The sequence below is a fragment of the Dama dama genome, chromosome 16 (assembly GCF_033118175.1).
Source record: "Dama dama isolate Ldn47 chromosome 16, ASM3311817v1, whole genome shotgun sequence".
Lineage (NCBI taxonomy): Eukaryota > Metazoa > Chordata > Mammalia > Artiodactyla > Cervidae > Dama > Dama dama.
In genome coordinates this window covers 20397954-20414869 of record NC_083696.1, presented here as the reverse complement: position 1 = coordinate 20414869, position 16916 = coordinate 20397954, and the positions used below count along the sequence as shown (strand labels likewise).

General features: G+C 42.5%; 1 protein-coding gene across 3 annotated transcripts in view; it reads right to left on the bottom strand.

Annotated features, from left to right (window-relative positions):
• Positions 1-16916, bottom strand: part of PGAP4 (post-GPI attachment to proteins GalNAc transferase 4) — a 74010-nt gene that overhangs the window by 9666 nt on the left and 47428 nt on the right. The window contains exon 1 of one of the 3 annotated variants that reach the window (XM_061163529.1): positions 15328-16706. The exons of 1 other annotated variant lie outside the window; for it this stretch is intronic. The gene's annotated coding sequence lies outside the window, so the exon portion shown is untranslated. Of the gene's footprint in view, positions 1-15327; positions 16707-16916 lie in introns of those variants that run through there. One more of the 3 variants, XM_061163527.1, reaches the window with a different exon arrangement.

Genomic DNA, 16916 nt, shown 5'->3' with positions numbered 1-16916 from the left:
AAATAATACAGAGTAAAAATGCCATTAAAATATATCCATATGGGGATTTCTCTGGTGGTCCAGAGGTTAAGACTCTGTGCTTCCACTGCAAGGGGAACAGGTTCAGTCTATGGTTGAACTAAGATCCTACATGCTGTCCAGCACAGCCTGTGTACATGTATGTATATACACATGTGTGTGCTCAGTCACTTCAGTTGTATCTGACTCTTTGTGACCCCATGGACTGCAGTTTGTCAGGTTCCTCTGTCCATGGGGTTCACCAAGCAAGAATTCTGGAGTCAGCTGCTGTGCCCTCCTCCAGGGGATCTTCCCAACTCAGGAATGGAACCTGCAACTCCTACATTGCAGATGGCTTCATCACTGCTGAGCCACTCAGAAAGCCTATATATATATATATGTATGTGTGTGTGTGTGTGTGTGTGTGTGTATATACCCACACACACACACACACATGCACAGACTGTACATACAAACTTAGTAATAGGAGTAAGAAGGTCTAAAATCCAAGGGAAAATAGACTTGCACCCAAAAACAGAACTAAAAGGACAAAGCCAGTATGACACCAGTAAGGTCAGTGTAAAATTAAATGGTGTCTAATAGAATAAAGGCAAATCTCTTACCTGAGAAGTATAATAAAGTTTGCACATATTGGGAAGAAAATGGCCTAGCTTGTGAGTTATCTTAAAGAAGAACTGCCCAGGTACCATATGAGGTTGCTGTGGTGCAGTCTCTAGGACTCTCATACATTTCCCCCTCCTTGGGCACACAGAGAGATCACATTTCCTAGCCCACCATCTTCAGGTGGAGTCATGTGACTCAGGCTTGCCAGTAAAATGTGAGCAACGTGACAGGTATGACTTCCAGGCCACGGTAACTGAGAGCAATTGTGCCGTCTTGACTTTCTCTTTCTCCACCTGCTAGCTGGACAGCCTTGTGGATCTAGAGGAAGGAGGAGCCACTAGCTGGCCTGAGCCTGGGTCCTTGAATGACTGCATAGAACTGAGGTCTCTCCTACTGCTCACCTCCCAGCACCCATCCAACCTTGAGTGAGATGTGTTGTCAGTCATACACAAACTGTTGTATCTAGCCACTAATGATTTTTTGACTTACTACAGTGGTTAGCCTACCCTGCCCATTGTGTGTATGTGTGTGTGTGTGTGCACACACGCATGCACACACACACACTCATTCACGCAGTCATGACCGACTCTGCGAGCCTATGGACTGTAGCCCACCAGGCTCCTCTGTTCATGGAATTCTCCAGGCAAGAATATTGGAATGGGTTGCCATTTCCCGTCCAGGGGATCTTCCCAACGCAGGGATCACGAACCTGCATCTCCTGCATTGGCAGGTGGATTCTTTACCTCTGAACCACCTGGGAAGCCCACCCTGCCCATTAGAGTTGTGTAAAATACCAAACCTCTCTCTATGGTATGATGACATAGTAATTCAAGGAAGTAGAGAGACAAGTCTCATTTCAGCAACAGACGCAGATTATATTGTGGGGCCTCAGAGGTGAGACAGACTATCCCAGTACTAGTAAGAGACCTGGACAGGGATCTCCAGATCCCTATTAAAGAGGGAAATATGCAGGGAGAGGTGTGAGTAGTGTGCAGTCCTTGCTGGGATGTGGACTTCCAAAGTACTGCAGATTGGTAGCATCTCCCTGTGATCTGTTCAGTCACATGGTTGCACATCCCCATGGCCTCAACCAGTTCCAAATCATTACCAGCAGAAACCAAGGACCAAAGCCTTAGTTGGTCTTGGGAATGGAGTCATTGAGGTAGTTTCCTGTTCATACTGTTCTACCTTGCTAAGGGAGCTGTAACCACTTAAAGAAGGAACAAAATGCAGTCAACAAGATAAGACATGCATGTCAGAAAATGCCAGGCACATATTAAGTGCTAAGATGACAGTGCAATTATGATGACAATGCAGAGCTCAGGGTTTGGTGTAAAACTGCCATCCAACCTCCTTCAACACCCTCTTCCAGTAAGTTTTTGGTAAAATAAGAAAGTGACACTCTTTAGTCCAAATAAGTACCAGGGTAGAATATACAAGGAGTACATGTGCACACACACAGAGACAATTATCATTTAAGAATATGAATCTGATCATGTCATGCTCCTGCTTAAAACCATTCTTATATCTCTACTGCTCTTTTAAAAAGATCTAAACATCTTATTGTGATTCAAAAGGCCCTTTATGATCTGGACCCTGCCCTCCCTTGATATCTTGTTCTACTGCCCTCTTTGTATGTTCTAGACTAATAAAGGCTAGAGAGTAAGTATTTTAGACTTTGTGGATCACACACGGTCGTGTATTCCCCTTACATTATTTCTTTTTTTTGAAAAAAATTTAAAAACTATTTTTAGCACTCCAATCACATCAAAACAGGCTGTAGACCAAATCTGGCCTGCAACTCACAGTTTACCAATCCTATGCTCTAGGCTATGACTGTCCAGTGGAAATATACTGTAAGCCATATATGTAGTTAAAATTTTTCTAGCAGCCACAATTAAAAAGCAAAAATAAACAGATGAAATTCATTTTAATAATGTATTTTAACACATCAAAATTATGATTTCAACATGAGACCAATATAAAAAATTACAAATGAGGTATTCTATATTCTTTTTTCCATACTAAGTCTTTGAAATTCAGTGTGTATTTTATATTCACAGCATATCTCAATTCAACATGAGCCACATTTAAGTGCTTAATAGCCACATACAGCCAGTGAACAAGGCAGCTCTAGATATGCTGATCTTTCAGAACATCAACTGTGCTAAGCTCTTACCCATCTCCTGGCCTTTGCTCACTCAACTCCCTTACCCTAGTACATTCTAATCCCCACACCTTTCCCTGCCTCTTCATATAGATAGCATTTTCTCATTCTGTAACACAGTCTCCTAGATGAGCTGTTTAGAGGAGTAGGTCCTATATTTATAGGACCTACTATATAGGTACTCATGTGGTTTGCGTTAGCAAAATGGGAGTTGTAAATTGGCACAACCTCTGTAGAATTAATTTAGAACTATCTAATAAGACACACTGGGGCCTCCTAGGTGGCACTAGTGCTAAAGAACCTGCTTGCCAATGCAGGAGACATAAGGGATATGGTTCGATCCCTGGGTCGGGAAGATGCCCTGGAGGAGGGCATGGCAACCCACTCCAGTATTCTTGCCTGGAGAATCCCATGGACAGAGAAACCTGGCAGACTATGGTCCATAGGCTGCAAAGAGTCAGACATGACTAAAGCAACTTTGCATGCACACACGCAACAAGACACCCTAAAGCTCAGCAATTCAATTTCTAGCATTCTTTCCTCGATATATATTCTCAAGTGTGAGGAATGACTTGTAGCACCATTTAGAAGAGTAGAATATTGCCAAGCACCCATCAATTGAGTGAGTCAAACTATGGTACCTCCAAAGAATGGGATACAGCTACCCATTAAAAGAAGCAAACTCAGGGAGAGACAAAGATGACAACATTTAATGCTCCTGATCTTTCCTCTTCCCATGGACATATTGAGTGTACAGCTGCACAAGGAGAAATTCCTTCTAAGAGAAATCCAGAACCTGGCTGAGTGACTTCTACACATCAGGCAAATAAGAAAATACCCACGTCAAAACAAGCTCTTACCATAAATCCCAACCTGGCACAGTGCCAGTCAGTTGGGACTAACACACCCACAACCACCAGCTGGTCCCTGAGTGAAAGATTTGGACCACATACACAGAGCTCCAACTTTCAAGGCTCCCCACCTGATGGATAGGCCCCAAAACAACTAGCTCAGAAGACCAATGGGGCACACATCCATTAGACCAACAGGAACAGCAAAGAAAGAAGCAGTTCTTAATGGGTATGTGAGTACTCTCCATCGCTGAACCACCAGGTCTCAGTGCTGAGAGAAAAGGCAAAAAAAATGCTCAACTCCCAGTCTTTCCTGGGTAAGGGTTTGACTGAACACTTTACAAGCTACTCCCTGAGTGTGTGGCGTGTTGCAGAGCCAGGACATCAGAAAAAAGACTGTTACAAATTTAAGTTTCCTTCATGGATCACAGCCTTGTCAGGGCGAAGGGGCTTGCATAACTCAATGAAGCTATAAGCCATGCCGTGTAGGGCCGCCCAAGACAGACAGGTCATAGTGAAGAGTTCTGACAAAACACGGTCCACAGGAGGAGGAAATAACAGCCCACTTCAGTATTCTTGGGGCTTCTCTGATGGCTGAGATGGTAAAGAATCTGCCTGCAATGCTGGAGACCTGGGTTTGATCCCTGAATCAGGAAGATCCCCTGGAGAGGAAATGACAGCCCACTCCAATATTCTTGCCTGGAGAATTCTTGCCTGGAGAGGAAGTGCCTAGTGGGCTACAGTCCACGGGGTTGCAAAGAGTTCGACACAACTGAGTGACTTTCACTTTCCAGTATTCTTACCTGGAGAACCCCACGGACTGTATGAAAAGGTAAACAGATATGACACTAGAAGATAATCCCCCCAGGTGGGAAGGAGTCCCATATGCTACTGGGGAAGAGTGGAGGGCAGTTACTAAAAGCTCCAGTAAGAATGAAGTGACTGGGCCAAAGTGGAAACGATGCTCAGTTGTGGATGTGTCTGGTGGAGAAAGTAAAGTCTGATGCTGTAAAGAATAATATTGCATAGGAACCTGGAATGTTAGGTCCATGAATCAAGGTAAACTGGAAGTGGACAAACAGGAGATGGCAAGAATGAACATCGACATCTTAGGAATCAGGGAACAAAAATGGATGGGAATGGGCAAAATTAATTCAGATGACCATTGTATCTACTCCTGTGGGCAAGAATCCTTAAAAGAATTAGAGTAGCCTTCATAGCCATCGAGAGAGTCCAAAATGCAGTATTTGGGTGCAATCTCAAAAACAACAGAATAATCTTGATTCGTTTCCAAGGCAAAACCATTCAATATCACAGTAATCCAAGTCTATGCCCCAACCACTGATGCTGAAGCAGCTGAAGTTGAAAAGTTCTATGAAGGCCTCTAAGACCTAGCTGCTGTTGCTAAGTTGCTTCAGTTGTGTCCGACTCTGTGTGACCCCATAGATGGCAGCCCACCAGGCTCCTCCGTCCCTGGGATTCTCCAGGCAAGAATACTGGAGTGGGTTGCCATTTCCTTCTCCAGTGCATACATGCATGCTAAGTCGCTTCAGTCGTGTCTAACTCTATGCAACCCTATGGACAGCAGCCCACCAGGCTCCTCGGTCCACAGGATTCTCTAGGCAAGAATACTGGAGTGGGTTGCCATTTCCTTCTCCACACAAGACCTAGACCTAATACGAAAAAAAGATGTCCTTTCAATCACAGGAGATTGGAATGCAAAAGTAGGAAGTCAAGAGATACCTGGAGTAACAGGCAAGTTTGACTTCGTAGTACAAAATGAAGCAGGGCAAAAGCTAACAGTTCTGTCAAGAGAACATGCTGGTCATAGTAAACACTTTTCCAACAACACAAGAGATGACTCTACACATGAACATCACCAGATGGTCAATACCAAAAGAAATCAGATTACTGATGCTTTTTGCAGCCAAATATGGAGAAACTCTATGCAGTAAAAACAAAACCTGGAGCTGACTGTGGCTCAGATCATGAGTTCCTTATTGCAGAGTTCACACTTAAACTGAAGAAAGTAGGGAAAACCACTAAGCCATTCAGGTATGACCTAAACAAAATTTCTTATGATTATGCAGTAGACATTTCAAATAGATTCAAGGGATTAGATCTGACAGAGTGCCTGAAGAACTATTGACAGAGGCTCACAACATTGCACAGGAGGCAGTGACCAAAACCATCCTAAAGAAAAAGAAATGCAAGAAGGCAAAGTGGTTGTCTGAGAAAGCTTTATAAATAGCTGAGGAAAGAGGAGAACAGGAAGGCAAGGGAGAAACGGAAAGATATAGCCAACTGAATGCAGAGTTCCAGAGAACAGTAAGGAGAGATAAGATGGTCTTCTGAAAGGAACAATGCAAAGAAATAGAGGAAAACAATAGAATAGGAAAGACTAGAGATCTCTTCAAGAAAACTGGAGATATCAAGGGAACATTTCATGCAAGGATAGGCACAATAAAGGACAGAGATGGTAAGGATTTAACAGAAGCAGAAGAGATTAAGAAGAGGTGGCAAGAATACAAAGAACTATACAAGAAAGGTCTTCATGACCTGGATAACCAAGATGGTGTGGTCACTCACCTAGGGCTGGACATCCTGAAGTGTGAAGTCAAGTGGGCCTTTGGGAGCATTACTACAAAAAAAAAAAAAAAAACACAACAAAAAAACCACAAAACAAAACCCAGTGTAAGTGATGGAATTCCAGCTAAGCTATTTCAAGTCCTAAAAGATGATTCTGTTAAAGTGTTACACTCAATATGTCAGCAAATTTGGAAAACTCAGCAGTGGCCACAGGACTGGAAAAGGTCAGTTTTTGTTCCAATCTCAAAGAAGGGCAATGCCAAAAAAGGGCAATGTCAAAGATGTTGAAACTACCATACAACTGTACTCATTTCACATGCTAGCAAGGTTATATTCAAAATCCTTCAAGCTAGGATTCAGCAGTAAATGAACCAAGAACTTCTAGATGTACAAGCTGGTTTGCGAAGAGACAGAGGAACCAGAGATCAAACTGTCAATATGCACTGGATCATGGAGAAGGCAAAAGAGTTCCAGAACAATGCCTACTTCTGCTTCATTGACTACAGTAAAGCCTTTGACTGTGTAGCTCACAAACAAACAATGGAAAATTCTTAAAGAGATGGGAGTGCCAGGCCACCTTACCTATCTCCTGACAAACCTGTATGTGGGTCAAGAAGCAACAGTTAGAACCGGACATGGAACTACTGACTGGTTCAAAATGGGGAAAGGAGTACATCAAGGCTGTATATTGTCATCCTACTTATTTAACTTCTATGTAGAGTACAATCATGCAAAATGCCAGGCTGGATGAATCACAAGCTGGAATCAAGATTGCCAGGAGAAATATCAACAACCTCAGATATGCAGATGATACCATTCTAATGCCAGAAAGTGAAGAGGAACTAAAGAGCCTCTTGATGAGAGTTGAGAGAGGAGAATGAAGAAGTTGGCTTGAAATTCAACATTCAAAAAACTAAGATCATGGCATTTGGTCCCATCACTTCATAGTAAATAGATGGGGAAAAAGTGGAAGCAGTGACAGATTTTCCTTGGACTCCAAAATCACTGGGGAGCCATGAAATTAGAAGACACTTACTCCTTGGAAGGGAAGCTATGACCAACCTAGACAGTGGATTAAAAAGCAGAGATTTCACTTTGCAGACAAAGGTCCATATAGTCAAAGCTATGGTTTTTCCAGTAGTCATGTACAGATGTGAAGAGCATCAAAGAATTGATGCTTTCAAACTGTGGTGCTGGAGAAGACTCTTGAGAGTCCCTTGGATTGCAAGGAGATTAAACGAGTCAATCCTAAAGGAAATCAACCCTGAATACACATTGGAAGGACTATTGCTGAAGCTGAAGCTCCAATACTTTGGACACCTGACGCAAAGAGCTGACTAACTGGAAAAGACCCTGGTTCTGGGAAAGACTGAAGGCAAAAGGAGAAGGGGGCAGCAGAGGATGAGATGGTTAGATAGCATCACTGACTCAATCAGTGGACATGAATTTGAGCAAATTCCAGGAGACTATAGTCCATCAGGTAGCAAAGAGTCGGACACAACTTAGTGACTGAATCACAATAACAACAGATTTTTAAGCACTCTCGGCACCTTCCACCAGTTTACCAGTCTTTCTAGGGTCCTCTGAATTCTCAGTAATGGGGTTCTGAGAGACTAAAGGTTTTCCCCAGTTCTCCCTTTTAAATGATTTGAAGAAACATTTCTCCAGTTGGGGGTGAATCTCTTCCAATTCTAATGGACACTGGGGCCACACTCTTAGTGCTCAATATGAAGTGCTAATATATATATATATAATATACTTATTATGTATTTATTGTAAATATATATGTATATAAAGGGCTAATATTAGCCCACTAATATAAAGCAGTGCCTGCCTTGGAGTACTGAAACTTCAAATAGTGGAATCTCTAACAAACAACAAGAACTTTTCATCTCTGAACCTATTCCCTTTGGTTTAGGCCCTTTGAGAGGTACACATTCTGTTCTCCTTTGTCCCTCTGCCCTTATCCATTTATTAGATTGAGACTTCTTAGAGAAGTATCATACCAGAATTTCTTTATCCCAAAAAGGGAAAATAATTCTAGAATTTGACAGTAGTCATCAAAGTAACCAATCATCTAAATTAAATGACCTTTGACGTCTTTTAATTGTCTCAGCTCTGACAATCCTAAAACATATTCTGAAAACAGGGATCATTTGTCCTGTTGAATCAGCTACCATCCTCCTATGGACAAAATCTCCAGCTGACACTGGCAAAATTTATAGCACACCTCCCATCACAATTCAGATAGATCCCTCAAAAACCTCTTCCTAGCATTAATCAATACTTAAGTAAAGAAGCCCATAATAGAAGATTACGAGTCTCAAGTCCTCATTATCCCTTGTACTAGTTCTTCTAATGTTTCTATCTGACCTGTTAGAAGCAATTAGGTCTAGGATGGAGGTTTATCCAGGACCTCTAAGTAATAAACAGCACTGTTATCCCTCTGGTTCAGACCAAAGAATAAACCAATCCTACCAGAGTCACTAAAATTTCTAATCCTCATTACTGTACATGCATTAAACCATAGGTCTACTGACAAAATGGTAACATTCACGGATCAGTTATTGGTGCGGAAACATTAACTAAGCTACAAAAAGTGCCTACTCCTCACTGTTCCACTTGCTGAAGTACAACCTGGGGAAGTTTGTTCGTAATGTTCCAGGACACTTTAAACTGCTTAATGGATGACCGAAGGTCTGTCCAATGATTTCATACAACTTGCTCTATTTCATGTATATAAATATGTTTCAGATATGGTTGTATATTTTTTGAACTGAACGGAAGCCTTCCCTTGAAGACAGGCGGCTGCCTCTTCTGTGACTAACATCCTTTTGGAAAAGATTATTCCTCCCTAGGGAACTCGTCCTGAACCTCAGTGACTGAGAAACCTATTTCACTGGTCAGGTAGTTTGACAAGTCTGCAACGTTTGGCCAGTTTCACACTTTAACTGTGCTTACCACATTCAATCCTCTGGTTTACTCAAACTAATATCTGTATGGCTCAATTAGAAAATCTGGTGAGGCCCTCCAACAAATGGCCAAAAGCATTGTTGTCAGTCTTTCTAAGTCTCAGATCCACTTCTCTAAGAACTCAAAAGCTCTTACACTGAGACAGTCACAGAGCACCCAATGAACTCGGCTCTCGCTTCTTTCAACCCACAACTGATAAAAGGAGAGATACTCCAAAATTGCAGAGGCCTAATTGCTTCTATTAAAAATATCTATGTGTGGTAGAGCAACGTTTTCACGGCACACTCTTGGGAGATGAAAACCTTAAGCATCACATCTTACAATCTGGAGGTTTCATCTAGTGAAAAAGTCACCTCCAGAAATACTCCTCAGTCTCACTGAAAATGTCCCTATCAGGTCCTTGTGCTGCCAGACTCCAAGGAATAGACTCTTGGATACATGTGACACACCTAAAGAGAGCATAAAACCCTAACCGTATCTGTACATCATCTATTGACCTGAAAGTAAAGATTTCTCAGAATTGAAGCAGATGACATCTGATGAGACACCTTTCTTAAGATATCTGGACCAGTCCTGTTGGATGTTTGTCACCAAATCATTGATAATGACACAACACTTCAAATGATCTCTAATGTCAATGATCCTTTTTAAAAATATATATATTGTTAGTTTCATTTATTTATTTTTGGCTGCATCCAGCCTCAGTTGTTGGCTTGAGGGATTTTTTTGTTGCAGTGGGAGGGCTTCTCTCTAGTTGTGATGTGTGGGCTTAGTTGCCCCATGGCATGTGGGATCTTAGTTCCCTGACCAGGGATCACACCCACACCTCCTGCATTGGAAGGTGGTTCTTAACTGCTGGACCACCAGGGGAATCCCTAATGTCTATGATATTGATAACACATGAACTTTAAATGAAAAGTGCCTGAGCGTTCTCCCTCCTACCCCTCGTTGTTACTCACATGTGACCTTAATAATTAGACTCCTAATCTATTTCCTCCAACATGAGACATAATACCTGGAAAAGGTCTTTCCTTACATTGAAGAACAAAATGCCTCTGAAAGTAGAAAATCTGACACTTGATCAGCAATGCTTTTGGAAACAGATCTTCATCAAAAGGGGGCGATGTTAAAAAAAAAAAACTTAATAAATAGAAAACTCAATTAAATAGAGCTTGAGGACCAGAAAGGGGAGCTCTCAGGTCCTAGAATGACAGCAGAGAGTCACCAGGAAGAAGAAAAACTTCTCTTCTTTCCTGGCAAGGACTCAGCCAACAAAAAGTCATGGGCTCTTAGTTTACTATTGCCTTCCAACATTCTTTTCCCCCTCCATAAAAACACTTGCTTTTTCTTGATGTGCAGAAACTTGCACATGACTCACCATGATTGTAGATCCTGAATTGCAGTTCTCTGCTGATCATAAATAAACCCATCTTTGCTGGAGAAATAAATGGCAATCTATTTGTTTCAGGTCACGCCCAAACAGAAATAATTTCTTTTTTTCTTCAAGTTCTAGGGTTCTTTACATGAACTTTCATTCCAGAATATTCATTTGTCACTTTCTACCTTAAACTGCATCTATTTACAGCTGCCACTTATTAAGCTCCTGGGCTCCCCTGGTGGCTTAGCGATAAGGAATCCACCTCCTAAGGCAGGAGACGAGGGTTCAATTCCTGGGTTGGGAAGATCCCCTGGTAAAGGAAATGGCAACCCACAAAAGACCTGGGAAATCTCATAGACAGAGGAGCCTGGTGGGCTACAGTCCACGGGGTCACAAAGAGTCGGACACGACTCAGTGACTAAACAACAACAGTTAAGCTCCTACTATGTATCCAAGTTCTGGACTAGACTTATGTATATTTCTTCTGACCAAACAGCAACTCTCAAACATTAATGGAACTAATCTCATTTAAATGGAAAAAACATGCTACCACGGTGAAAGCAGGGAATTCAAACACAGGAAAAATTTCAAAGCTTATGTTTTTTATATGATGCATGCTGTCTTGCATGGCTTGATTCATGGCCTGTGATTTACAACCTAGTGGGACTTATAAACCCCTATTAGTAGACTCAGTATGATTTATCTTTGATATCCTTCACAGACCCAGAACAGGATTCTTTGCACAGAAAAGGTTTATTGTTTGTTAAGCAAATAAGTGACTTCTATAGGCCTTAATTCCTAATATATAAAATTGGGAGTAGCAAAGAGTCTGGTCATATAATGTGTAGAGATCAACTTACTTGGAAATGCTTGCTAAGCACTTCTTATGGGCACTGTTTTAAGCATCTCTATCCTCATAAGAAGCCTATGAGAAGTACTATTATTAAATCCATTTTATATCTGAAAGAAATTAAGGCACAATTAACTTGTACCCAAGGTTAGCAAAGCTTTAAATAGGTGGCAAAACTTGAAAAGCAAGCAGACTGTTTCCAGAACTCATGTTCTCAAACATTATGTAATATTGTCTCTGCATAGATTGGAAAACCAAGAAAATCAACTGGGAGATGATTAGAAATGGTACAGACTTTCAGAATGTGTTTGGTAGCAGAATTAGTATGCAAAAATAATATATGCTATGATCTGTGTGTGTGCTCACTCAGTCATGTCTGACTCTGTGACCCCACGGACTGTAGCCCACCAGGCTTTTCTGTCCATGGAATTTTCCAGGCAAGAATACTAGAGTGAGTTGCCATTTCTTGCTTCAGGGGATCTTCCCAACTCAGGGATCGAACCCAGGTCTCCAGCATTGTAGGCAGAGTCTTTACCATCTAAGCCACCAGGGAAGCATACATATATATGATATATGATATATATATATATGATTGCTTTCATATAATCAGGCAATTACTAATCAATAGGATAAAACATCTTTCAAAATGGAAAAAAAAGAAACCAAAAATATCTAGAATAAACTTTAAAAATATGTAGAATATACACTTCTATAAAATCCCACTGAAGGATACTTTAAAAGTCTAATAAATGGATAAAAATAACATCTTCCCTGCTGAGAACCCTCACTAATAAAAGAGGAGATGGCGGTCTCTTGCTCCAAATCAATCTCTACATTTAAGATAACATCAATTCAATTTTCTTCAAGAGAGTGAGCCATTACAGTAAACGGGCACTTTTATATAAATTGGTGCGACCTTTCGAGAGAAAGTTTGGATGGTATCTACAAAAGTTTTATATTTGCATGTCTTTTGACATAGAAATTCTACTTCTAGCAATCTACTCTGCAGAAATGCCAACACATGCTACCAAACATAGACAAGGAATGTTCACAGCAATTTTGCTTGAAAGTAAGAGAGGGAGAAAGGGGGGAGAGGAATAGATGGAGGGCAGGGCATCAAGATGGCTAGACAAACTATAGGGATGGCTAGACAAACTACAGGGAAAGGAAATGGCCAACAACAGGGAACAATGGTTAGACAATTACGCATGGGGATGATACGGACACATTAAAAAGAAAAAGAAGGGTTTAAATCTACTGACATTTAAAAAGCCTTACCTAAATCTCTGCTGTGGACTGAATGTTTGTGTCCCCCATCCCCAAATTCATAATCAAAATCTGAATACCCGATGTGATGATGTTTGGAGATGGGGTCTTTAGGAGATGTTAAGGTCATGCCCATGGGACATTTTGGCTGGGACTAGTGCCCTTATTAGAAGAGACAGAAGACAGCTTGCTCTCTCTCTCTCCTCTGCCAGTGAGTACAAATCAGGAAGGCAGCCATCCATAAACCAGGAAGAGGGCCACTTATCAGAACCCAGCTATGCTGGCACCCTAACTCAGACTTCAGACTCCAGAACTGTGGGACATGAATGTTCTTCTGCTTAAGCCACCCAGTTTATGGTAATTCATTGTATAGAACCAAGCAGTTTGAAAGTATCTAATTGAAAAATGTAAACTATATCAGTGCAAATTGTAGAAAAGGGTACATGGTATGATCATTTTACTTTTAATGTGGAGTATAATTTAGTGAAGACGAGATGAAGGTATGAGGGATGGAGGATTCCTCTCTTGCTTTCTACCCTTCTGAAAGCACATGCATTACTTTTATGATCATAGTTTAAAGTTTAATTCAACCAATACTGAGTCTTGTACCAGGCACTGGGGTAGTGAATGTGCCACTCAGGGGACCTACCCTCTGGACCCCAATTATCAAAGATCCAATAGGAATCCAAAGATTATTTGTTTCTTTTGGTGGAGCAGGGACAGGATGGATAATTTGACCAAAGTGTGGGGCTTCCCTTGTGGCTCGGTGGTAAAGAATTCTGACAATGCAGGAGATGCAGGAGACTTGAATTTGACGCCTGGGTTGGGAAGATGCCCTGGAGGAGGAAATGGCAACCCACTCCAGTATTCTTGCTTGGGAAATTCCATGAACAAAGGAGACTGGTGGGCTACAGTCCATAGAGTTGAAAAGAGCTGGACACAACTGAGCAATGGAGCATGCATACAAACTATATCTTAATAAAACTGATTTTTTAAAAAGCCAGGTGGATGATACTGGATAATAAAAAAGATATTAAATTTGTTATAAAACTTCAGTAATTAAAATAACAAGGCCCTGGCACTGAAATATACTGATAGACACATGCAAAAATCTGCAGACATAAATATATAATAATTTAATATACCATAATTGTAGCAGTCTAAATCAGGCATAAAAAATGAACTTAGCTTTGCAGCAACTGGCTACATTTACAAAAAGTAATTGGCTCTCCACTTTACATCTTAAATTAGAATAAATGACACATTAAATTTTTTCAACAAAAGCTTAAAAGTACCTGAAGAAAATATAGGTGAATATTTATACAAACTCGAGTTAGGAAAGGCCTTTCTCAGCAAGACTCTCAAGCAGAAACCATAAAGAAAAGAATAGAACTGAACGGCCAAAGATGAAAAGCTGACCAAAAAAAAAAAAAAAAAAGAACAAAAAATATGTTGATGTACAGCAGAAGCCAACACAATATTGTAATTATCTTTTAATTAAAAATAAATCTTAAAAAATTAGGCAAAAGACTGCAACACAGATGACAGAATTACTATCAGCACTTAAATGTGTAATATATAACAAGCACTTAAAAAATCATGAGCAGAAAGATACTCTGACTGAAAGAGGTAATAAAATAGCCAATTCACTCACACAAATGCAAAACGCCAATACAGAGAGGAAAAAGCTGATTACCTCTGGGTAATCAGACAAACAAATTGAAATAAGTTTTTTTTGCCCACGTTACTGGTTTAAATGTGTGCATGCAGAGAAATATTTAAGATACCTTGGAAAACAACAATCTAGGAGATGAAGTTTTTATTTTCTTCTTTACATTTTTCTATTTCTTGAATGTTTTGTAATAAGCTTATCCTTTTAAAAAATTCTAATTTTAATAACGTTAAACAAACATGGTTTTATCTTCTCACCTAAAATAGCTGGTGCTGGGGACTCTAGAAATGCATTCCTAAAAGCCAATTTCCCGTTAGAAGGTTTAGTTCTCTAGGGGAAATGCGCGCACGCGTGCGCGCGCACACACACACCTGCAGGTTTTTGCTAATGGTCCGCATAGTGAGATCATCACTGGATCCGCCCTTGTGTCCCTTCACCTCCAGGGAGAACGGCAGACGAGCAGGGGCTGGCGGGGTCACACCCACGCTCCAGTTCTCGCCCCGGATACTGCCGGCGCAGTGCGGCAACTGGCAACGCCCGCACACAGAGACGAGGAAAAGGGCGAGGCGAGCCGTGGTGGTCCTAACGACCCCTCAAGGAAAGAGAATGGCAGCGGAGGACCAGAGTCTCGGATTTAGCGTCTGCCACCGACCTTGGGCAGTCCCCGCGGCGCTCCGGTCTGTTTCCCTACCCGTAGGAGGAAACTAAGTCGCGGCGTTGCCTCCCGGGCGTCCTGTCTTTCCCGGAGCTGGGAAGGACGCCTTCCTCTGCCCCGTTGACCTTCCTCGGTCTCGCGGCTGCGAGGTCGCCTGCAGAAACCCACCGCCGCAGCAGAGCGTGTGTCCGTGCTCTGGGCTGGCCCGAGGCGCCGGGCAGATATAGCCGCGAGCGGGCGGCCATTAGGCGATCCACCCTTAGGGTGCTGGGCCCAGCCAGGCTAGGCAAGCAGCGGAGTCTTACCTGGACTCGTCCATGCCCGGCTCGCGCCTTTCCGTCGGCCTAGCGGCGCCGAGGAAACAGGCGAGGGATAGGGAGGCGTTCTTGCTGCGACACTTAGTCATCCGTGCGCGGATGCCGGCCCAGGCCGTGCAGGGGACGCCCTTCTGGGGTCTCCACATTCCTCCCGCAGGAAGCAGCCGACCCCACGAGCGGGGCCGCAGTGAAGCCAGCCCGCCAAAGCGCACCGCCGGGGGCACAGGCCCTCCCAGGCTCGCCAGCCCCTGCAACTGCTTTCCGCGCGCCGGCTGCAGCAACCCTAATCCATTTTCCCTCGCTCTAGAGACATCTCCCGGGTGGCCGCTCTGGTCATGATGCCAAAGGGCAGAGCAGATCGTTCGCAGCGGGAACCTACCGGGTGAGAGCGGTTTGCTCGGTTCTCTGAGCACGTTGATGGCCACTGCCGAAGTCTCCTAGGCTGTCTGGCTCATGACCACGGAGGAGCCATCGCCGAACCTTGAGGCCTCGGAGGAGCGGGCGCCGCAGGACTTGGACCCGCGCGGAAGCCTCACCTCCCACGGTGCAGCTCTGGCGCGGTCCCCTCGCTCTGGCAGGCCATGTGACCTGCGAGCAGGGGAGCGACCGCAGCCCCCAAAAGCCAGCTTGGGGAAAAAAGGACGGCAAAAGGCGCCAACTGATGGGCAGAAAGGGAAAAGCAGGCTCCGCGCAAAGGAGGTTGAAATGCTGGAAGGATTAAGTATCTGCACGGTTCACAGTCCCAGCTGGCCATTAAACGTGTTCTCTGCGGGAGATTTGTTTTCGCCAATAATAAAAATAATAGTGGACACCGCTTCCACCCCTAATCCCCACCGTACCCCCGTTATGCCAAAGACGCTGTATGAAAACTCTTTCACTTTACTCCTGTACTTTAAGAGACCATTAATTTGCAAATGAGGAAAGAAAATTTGAGAAGGTATTTACGAAATGCAATACTCCAAAAGCCAGAATATTTTTTCATTAACAACAACAAAAACCGAGAAAGGTTTGCTCTAATCAAGTTACCTATCCATGAAAGCCTCAAGGCTTTCTTTCATGCATTGAGGTCATTGCTGAGCTTCACCTCTTGAAAATCATTTACTCCATAGGCTACAAAAGTTTAATAAAAGATCGAATACATAACTAGGTGATAGCTGAATACAACTTAGTGTTTACTGTGAGTGTTCATAGGGTATATCATAAATGCTAATTTAAATGGTACTGAAGATGTGATCTGTCATCATTTGTAACTTTTGTTTCATTCATGTATCAAGAATGAAATGATCATAAATCTAGGCACTTCTTAAAAAGAGCAATGAGGTCTCAAACCCACTCAATCTCCAAAACAGTACTGCAGGATGTCCTTCCCTTTGCCCCACTCAGATTGCCTTCACTACCCTAACCCTTCTGGGTTGCCCCCAAGTAACGCAAACGGAAGCATGTGGCTTTTGTGAAAGGAATAGAATCCAGCATTATATTTCATTTGGGAGGCACACAGAGATTTATGTGTATTAATGAAATGCTGTCTCTCAATGAACCAATGAACTAAAGCCCTTCATTAGAAAGCAATTACTTTG